This window comes from Lissotriton helveticus, chromosome 6 (assembly GCF_964261635.1).
Source record: "Lissotriton helveticus chromosome 6, aLisHel1.1, whole genome shotgun sequence".
In the NCBI taxonomy this organism is placed as follows: domain Eukaryota; kingdom Metazoa; phylum Chordata; class Amphibia; order Caudata; family Salamandridae; genus Lissotriton; species Lissotriton helveticus.
Genome location: NC_136067.1, coordinates 1,954,764,379 through 1,954,773,893, shown reverse-complemented (window position 1 = coordinate 1,954,773,893; position 9,515 = coordinate 1,954,764,379).

Genomic DNA, 9,515 nt, shown 5'->3' with positions numbered 1-9,515 from the left:
GGTATAATCTTTTGACTCCGTTCCAGCATAATAATAAAGGGGTTCATATAAAGCGCAAACAAAAGGGGTGAGCACGGGCATCCTTGTCGTGTGCCTCTAGAAATCACGATAGTCTCAGAAAAATGCCCCATGGAGAAAATTTTGGCCGTGGGGAGGTGATATAGGGCCTGCAAAGCTTGAATATATCCCTGCCCAAAGCCCATTTGTTGTAGGCCCCCATAAAAAATTTCAAGACACACAGTCGAATGCTTTTTTAGCATAGAGTAAGACCAACCCTAATTGTCTAGATTCTGCCTGTGCTATATCAAAAAGAGTCACTACTCTGCTCACATGGTCTACCGTTCCCCTTCCCGGTATAAAACCATGCTGTTTTAAAGATACTAAGGGTGTTATAACTCTTGCCAACCGTGTGGCCAAAATGTTTGTATAAATCTTACCATCACAGTTAAGAAGAGAAATTGGACTGTAGGACCCAGGTAACTCAGACGGCTTCCCCTTTTTCTTGAAAATACAGACATTGGCCTCAGCCCAGGATCGCGGTATCTTCCCTTTTTGTGCTATTTGAAACACCTTAAGCATATCGGACTTAACGTCTTGGAAAAAGGTCTTATAAATTTCAAGCTGAAGTTTATCCGGTCCTGCAGCTTTCCCTATTGCAAGAGTATTGACGGCTTGTTCTAATTCACCTAACGTAATAGGCTCATCTAGCATCTCGGCATCCGCCTGTTCCAATTGGCCCCACATTGAGTCTAGGAATCCTAGATCCAACAGAGAACATCCATTATCTTGCCCTGTATACAATTCTGTATAAAAAACAAAAAAGACCTTGAGGATTTCCTGAGGGTCAAACACCATAACCCTGGTCGCATTTTTAACCCCAGTTATTCTTTGTTCAGCCTTCTTTATACAAAGTTTCTGGGCTAAACAACGTCCAGTGGCCTCCCCATATTCATGGCACTCTTTTTCATAGGTTTGATATTTTATGGCAATTTCTTTACTCCGTTCCAGATTCATTTTAGCCTTAAACCTAGCTAAGTTATTCTGTAATGCTGCAGCATTATGTCTTGCACCTAGCCCATTAGCCAATTCATTTTCAGCAGTCTTAAGTTCATTATACAATACCTGCAGTGCCTGCTTAGCTAGTTTTCGTTTATATAACCCATAGCTCTGAGTTTCCCCTCTAAACCCGGCTTTGAATGTGTCCCAAAGAACCCCCCAAGACGCAGAGTACCGGTTAATTTGAAAGAACTCCTTTATCCAACCCTCCATATGCTCAATAAAAATATCATCCAGCAAATGCTCTCTATCAAAAGTGAAAGCTCTCGGGCTATACCCCCCCAAGTGCCGGACTTTCTACTAACACTGGCGCATGATCCGATGTAACTCATGGATACACACAATTGTTAAGCCCTGTAAATAATAACGAGGATAAAAAGAAATAATCAAGATGTACAAGCCTATTGTGTGGGTGCGAATATAACGTATATCCTGGGTCTTGCCTATGCAAATGACTCCAAGCATCCCTCAAGCCGCGGTCAGCTAACAGTTGACATAGGGCCTTGCATACCCTGGCCTTCCTGCCTTTATAATTCTGTCCACAGGTTTGGAGATCCCCACAAGTCATATTTATATTAAAGTCCCCACAGAGCAATAACGGAGTGGGCCATGTAGCAAGCTTGCCATTTAAGTATTCCAATATCGGGGCTTCATCAAAGTTAGAGTCATACTCTGTACATAGATTAAATATTACTTCCTCTACCCTGCATTCCACAATGGCCCACCGTCCATGTGCAAGGTTTGTATTGCTTTAAACCACAGGTCAAAGTTTATAGGAAGTACATAGAAATTATAAAAGTATGTATTGTATCATTATATAGTAAGATAATAAAACATGTTACAAAAAATCTAGCATTATAAACTGTGTCACTTACTTTCACAGTATTCTCTCTTTGTATGTAGATACATTGTACATTGAAAAGGTAAAAATGTTACTTTCCATATTCATAACTCTATTCTTTCGTAGTTTGGATGGAGGGTCTCGCTAAAATCGCCACCCCTCTGATCATATTTGACTGCCAGGAGGCTGCCAATAATACATCCCCTAATTCTGAGAGAATCTTTAGTTTCCCCCACGGAAGGCACACTTTCAATGCTTTATCAGGAACTACTGTTCTAGTGGTTCTTGACAATATTAATGTTGTCTGCTGCGACAGCAGGCATCTCTAAATTTGTATGGTTACTCCATTAGGGCATTGTAGTAAAATACTCTGCCTCCCCGATTGGAGTAACCGCACTGTAAATCAGGACCTAAATCAGAAGGTGACATCTATGACCAGGATGAACCTGGTTGGTGTATCTGACCAGTGCTTCATTGAGGCCAGCCTCATATTGCACATAGGTCCGGGCCTACCGTGACCATTGACTGTCATTAGCCTCACTCAGCAGGTACAATGTCCCACCCATGCCACCGAACACCAACTAAACCTCATATTCACCAGTTTCATCAACATTACAATAGACAACACCACACCAATCACCTAGTCTGACCTCGCCTCCGTCAACTTCAGAGTAACCATCCCACATTGCCACAGAATCATCACCGTCAGAGCCTCACACCAAGAGAGGTACAAGAACCCAGAAGCTACCTGGTCTGCCGATAACCTTCAACATTGCCCTCGACACATCAACAGCCTCCCAAATTTTATCTCCAACTTCAATGCATGGATCACTGACTGCCCCTCTCAGCAAAGGTAAGACAATCAGACTGCAAGCAAGCTTGTACATGGAAGAGTTCAGAAAAGCCAAGTGTTGCTGCAAGCATCTCAAACAAGAAAGACACAGACAATAGCACCTACAAATCTGCCATCAGACGATAACATCAACAGATCAGGCCACCAAACGCTCCGCGATCACAGACTGCATGGAAGGCAGCACCAACGCGCATGGGAAATCTATGCCATTCTGAAAATGTCACCTCCCCAGCAGCAAGCTCCACCAGCATCGCCCCCTCTCAGGACCTCTGCAAAGAGCTGTCCATATTCTTCAGCAACAAAATCACCAGCATCTTTGTCAAGTTTAGCCCCAACCAGACACCCCTGCTGTCCATCTCCACCTCCATCAATGGGACCTTTCTTACCGAGGTTGTTGGGAAGGCTGAGGGCCTGATTTAGAGTTCAACAGATGGGATACTCGGAGACAAATGGGACTGATATGCCGTCCGCCATATTACAAGTGAATTACTTCTTATGGTGGATGGTATATTCCTCATATTTGTCATAGAGAAACATCTCTGTCGAACTCTAAAACAGGTCCGAATGTGGAATGTCTCAGAAGTGTATGTGAGGTGGGGATGGTGCAAGGTGATGTGCGAGGATGCCCATGATGAATAACAACGTGTATGTTAGGTGCATGGTCGGATGGAGTGTGTGAAAAGATGTCGGGCATGGAAACTTTAAAGGTTCTAACATGTCAAATCAATAGTGTGTATGTATGCCAGTAGCAGAGGACTCCTTGGAGAGGAAGATATGTGCAAAGGTTCTGGATTTGAGAAATGCAGAGGTGGATGGGAATTGATAGATTATCTTAATGGAGACCATACTACATCTTGGCACCACCTTTTTGCCCTTTTCATTTTTATGAGAGGGCTTTTTGGGAAAGAGAAGACTAAGATTTGTCCTAATTTCAGTGAAAAGTACTGTTAATCTTTTAAGATCCCTGTGGGTGAACTAAAAAACATTTGAAGCTAACAATGAATTCAGCAATAAAAAAGGTGTTGGAGTCTTATGAAATATTCCAAAACTTATCCTCCAGTAGGTCAGAAACGATTGTCCGGGCCACGTAAGTGCAGAAAAGCTTGCTTTATTTCTTGAGCTTCACTCGACGCGTTTCGAAGGCAAGCCTTCTTTATCACGAGTGCGAGTGTTTGTGTTTGTTTCAGTAATATAGAAGTCACGTGATACAAAAATGGAAAACAGACTCGCAGAGCCGAAAATTACCGGAGCTACATTGTATATCTACACGGCTTATATTGAAACAATGTATTAAACATAACATACATGCATCAAATATGCATAAATTAGAAGAGAAATAAATTGTCAAGCACTTTTAAATGGCAAAACAGTTTCAAAAGTGAACGCAACGTTGTAGTTAGCTAGCGATTCACACCAGCAACCAACATTTGGACATCTCGCCCCAGTGGGCAGTAAATTACAAAAGCCTGCTTTGGTTAAGTTTCACTCTTATTAGATCGGCTGTAAGATAGACAGAACGGCAGTCTAGTCCCGGTGGGCATATATCATCTGGAAACTCTCTTGTGTCAGAGAGGCATTGTTGTCAATAAAGTACTTTGCATTCAAAATAGCCAGGATTACGAATGCTGGTACCAAGTTAATACAGAGTAGCTGTACTCAAGTAAACTAAAGGCCAGCCCAAGTGGGCAAGTCAACCTAACACAAAGCGAACATATTCAACAGGCATGTCAGTCTATTTTTTATTCTTTCCAGCCACAATTGTCCAAATCCTCTGTCTAAATAAACAGGGAAGTTCATACAGTCTCTATTGTCATACGTGCTCCATTTGTTCTTGTATCATAGCCGTGAAAAACATGAATTCTCCTTATTCAGCTTCCCAAAAGATCTGTGAAAGTGAAATAGAAAGACGTGACTCCAAGGATAATAAAGTGTGTGTAAAAACAACATACAACTCACATACCATTTAAAATCTCAGGTTTGAAGCGTAAACAAAAAACAACTTGTTATTAACCAAGATGTACAGACAGTTCCTCATCAAGATTATGGCCTTCCGGCTGCATAGTGTGGTACTTTATGATGAGTTTACATTCAAGTCTTCGTAGTTCCTGTATTCTGTCACCCCCTCTCTCTCTAGCGGGCACAGAGATTAGAACACAAAAAGACAATAGGCTGGCATTGCTTTTATGATGCTGAGCAAAATGCCTTGCGATGGGGTATTGTTTATCCCCTTTCGTGATCGCTCGCATATGCTCAAGCACCCTCTTTTTGGCAAGATGTTTAGTACTACCTATGTAATACAATTGGTAGGGACACTTTAGTGCATAGACTACATGGTCAGTAAGACATGAGACATGTGTAAGGATTCTGAAAGGATCAACCTTTTTAGAGAGTATGACTTCTCTGGTATTTTTGCTGAATCTACAGGGTTTACATTTTCCGCATACGAAGAACCCTCTGACAGGATTACTCTTACTGTTGCCAGGGATTAATGTAGTGCCCAGCATATCTTTGAGGGATTTAGCTCTACGGTAGTTGATTTGGGGATGTTAACTTATTCCCTTATTGAGATCTTTGTCAAGTTTAAGGACATCCCAGTATTTGCCAATTGCTTTTCTAACATCTCCAGCTTGTCCGTGAAAGTCTGTGATGAACCTAGAGGTTATTTCTTGTGGGTCTTCTTTGGTATTTTCCTTCATGATACTTTTTCTGTCTATGGAATTCACTTTCTTAATAGCTGAGGCAATACATTTCTTGCCATATCCTCTCTGTCTAAAACATTCGGTCATGGTGTTGACCACAAGGGTACAGTCATTTTCATTTGAACAATTACGTTTTGCACGTAAGAATTCGCCCAACGGAATAGAGTTGACAAGATTGTCAGGGTGGCAGCTGAGGGCATGTAGAAGGCTGTTGCCAGCCGTTTTCTTTCTAAACAGGATTGATGACAGAACATTGTCTTCGACTTTGATTTTTAATTCAAAGAAGTCGATCTCTTTTTGATCTACATGACTCGTAAATGAAAGGTTGAATTCGTTGATATTGAGTAACTCTACGAATTTGGATGCCTCTTCAGTGGTTCCATCCCAGAGGACAAAAATATTGTCAATGTACCTAAGCCATTTGACAACTTTAGTGTGGTATTGTTGGGACTGCCGGACCACCTGCTCCTCCCACCAGCCTAGGTACAACCCGGCAAAGCTGGGGGCGAAGCAGGTTCCCATCGCAGTCCCAAGGAGCTGATGGTACACATCTCCATTAAATAGAAAGAAGTTCTGGGTGAGGCAAAGTAGTGCCATATCGAGTATCATTTCAGTATGGAAAAGATACGAGATTGACCTTGTTTTAAGGAAAAATCTACATGCTTGGATTCCTAGTTGGTGTGGGATACAAGTATAAAGACTGTTGACATCTAATGTCATTAACAGCCAACTTGGTTTCCAACCTACACCTTCTATTTTTCGCAAAAAATCTCCCGAATCTCTGAGGTAAGAGTGGAGTTCTTGCACAAGAGGTTGAAGGAAAAAGTCGACATATTTCGACGTGTTTTCCCAACAACTTCCCCTTGAGTAGACAATTGGCCTTCCCGGTGGTTTGGTCATACACTTGTGCAATTTAGGGAGGAGATACAGGGCTGGTATTTTGGGATGTTTACATTGGAGAAAGTTGCATTCTTCGCTTTCAATGAGTCTTTCCACTCAATTAATTGGGTCTGATATTTAATGGAACTAGCATTGCATATGGCTCTACTGCTTCTCTCATATTTATCAGTGTCAATGAGCTGGGAGAGGCCCTCCTCAATATACATTTCACCTGGGAGTACCACGATATTTCCTCCCTTGTCGGACTTTTTTATGACAATTGTTCTGTCTTTACTCAATTTCTCAATGGCAATAAATTGCAGTTTTGAGAGGTTAGGTTTCCCATATCTCATTTTCTTTGAGATTTTCATGACTTCTCCAATAACACCTTTTTCGAAAATATCTATGGAGTCATTGACAATCTGAGGGAGGAAAACAGATTTAGGTTTAAACCCACTCTGCACATTACAATCAAGACTGACATTTTTATTGATCAGATTCAAAATCGGATTATCAATAATGTTAGGGTTACCACCCAGATCGTGTAAAAGATGCAACATCTCTGCATCTTCCACTGCAATGTTACTAGGTTTATTCGTTATCTCTCCCGAGTCAAGATTAACCCTTGTTGCAAACCACTTGCGGAGTCTCAATTTTCGAGTAAAGTAGAATAAGTCAATTCTACTTTGAGTAAAATCAAATGATGAAGTAGGGCAAAAAGAAAGGCCTAAGGAAAGTACCTCAGTTTCCATGCGACTGAGCTCTCTATTGGACAGATTGATGACGGTCTTGGCTTTCATCATTTCTCCTTCCGTTGGCCCCTCGTTCTGGATTACACTGGGCTTGATACATCGTTCCTGATTGTTGTGTTTGATTTTGTTGCGCCTCTTCCTCCTCGCCCTCGTCCTCTTTGTCCTCCGGCATTGCTTTTTTTGCTGGGCTGCTATTCTCCCTTGGGCCACAAGTGCAAATTCCATTAAATCTTGTCTTTTGGGCTAAGGAGACCTGGGCTTCTTGTTTGTTGGGCTCCCTCCGCTACTTCATTTCTTCCATTTGACTGAACCTCTTTACTCTGAGCATCCGGAGCTGTGACAGATTCTGCAGTTACATTGCTCCTAGCGCTGGGTTCATTTGGTTTGGCTCGCAAATGGTCATATTTACGCACGAATGTTAGGACTTGACCACACTCATAATCGATCCGGTCTCTTGTGAATTTTCTTTCTTTTTTCTCTCGAATTTCCTTTTCGATTTTATCTAATTTCATTTCCATTTTCGCCATTTGGGTGTCGAAATCACCCATGTTGTCATACATTTCTTTGAGTCTAGTTGTTACTTCGTCAATTTCAATTGCCAGTTTGTCTACGTCTTTAGAGGAATATTTTACAAGCAATTTCAGCATAATTATGGAGCAGTTGTGGCTATTATTGGCCCACTCTTCCACCATCTCGGGATCGGGCTCGTTAAATGTGGGAGTAGTATATATGCGTAAGCCTCACTGCACTCTATTGGCTTCAATATACTTTTGCAATGTCATTGATTCCCACCATGTATTCTGCTCAATCTTTAATAATTTCCAAAGTCTGTTCTAAAGTTCTTGTTTGTTTGGGGCTGCTCCTCCGGCTGTCCCTTGCTCATTCCCACTGTTCACTGGCGCATTGGGATTTATTCCAGAGAACATTTTATTGGCCGCTTCAAACCTTTTTGTAATCCTGGTTGAAGCCATTTGAAATAGCTAATCAATTACGTATAATGAGACACAAAAAGTATGTGTCCACGTGCTTAATTCTGCAGACGATAACCACCAAGTTATTGTTTGTGGTTTATCAGTCTTCCGCTTGCCCTTCCAAATATTAAACGGCACTCTCGGTCTCGTTTTCAGTGAAAATAAAGTTGTTGCCTCACTCACCGTTTGCAGTGTGTAGAATACTTCTCGGCAGACCAAATTCCGATTAGTCACCTCGTACTTACACTCCTGCCGGCCCGGTTACTTTCGTGAGGTTCGGGAAAACGTTGTCGAAATGAGATGCATAAACGGCACAATAAGCGTTGGGAGGGCAGGCGGGGGTCCTTATGACGTCCAAATCCAAAACTACTGTTCGCTTGAAGACCCCTGCCTATAAAATATATCCATATACCAATTAACTGATGCTGCTTAAGTTTTATGTATAGAGGGCTCATTCACAAAGGTAATTTTCAGGCAGAAATATGTACACACAAAGATGTATTCATACATGGAGTCATATATCTCTGACTAAATCCAATTCAGCAACTGACTTACCCTTTCGTATGTGTGTTTTTGTTTTTGCATGTTCCACCTTATTTTGTCCTTTCTGCCTTCCATTTTGTAGTAGATGTTCTCCATTTTCCTGCAACTCCCCTTTGCTACTTGCATATTTACTCAAAAGAAGTAGACCTACACGTGTGGAGGATTCCACACTAGTGGCGGAGAAGTCCACACATAGGAGAAAGGGCAGCAGTAGGTGGACATCTCCTTCCATGATTCAAAATTTGTATTTATAAATATGTGAATTACTGCTGCAGGAGTACCGCTTAATCATAAATATATTTTCTGAATAAAGTCCATCATGAAAATATGGACTGTGAATGCACTGCATGTGAGGCAAGATTGTAAATACATGGTTTGTATTGCTTTAAACCACAGGTTAAAGTTTATAGGAAGTACGTAGAAATTATACAAGAATGTATTGTATCATTAAATAGTAAGATAATAAAAAATGTGTTACAAAAAATATAGCATTATAAACTGTGTCACTTCCTTTCACAGTATTCTCTCTTTGAATTTATATACATTGTACATTGAAAAGGTAAAAATGTTACTTTCCATATTCATAACCCTATTATTTGACTTTCTCTTGCCTCACTTTGTTTTCAATTTAGATGTTGAGGGGTCTTCTTGAGTTTTCACTTGTTGTGTTGATGGCATTCATTTCAAGCCACACATAGTTCTCCCACTTTTTTCTAAATTGTTACTTGATACACTTGTTTATATATTTGTTCTGGTGTTATTTGGCTCACATTCTTGGTGGCTTTCCCAACCTTTTACTTTCCTATTATCCCTGTGAAACATGTGTGTTTTGCATCTTAGACTCCATACTTCTCATTCCTTCTCGTACTACTGTACTGTTTTCTTTCAACTGACTTATTTTCTCATTCCTCCAACCAATCT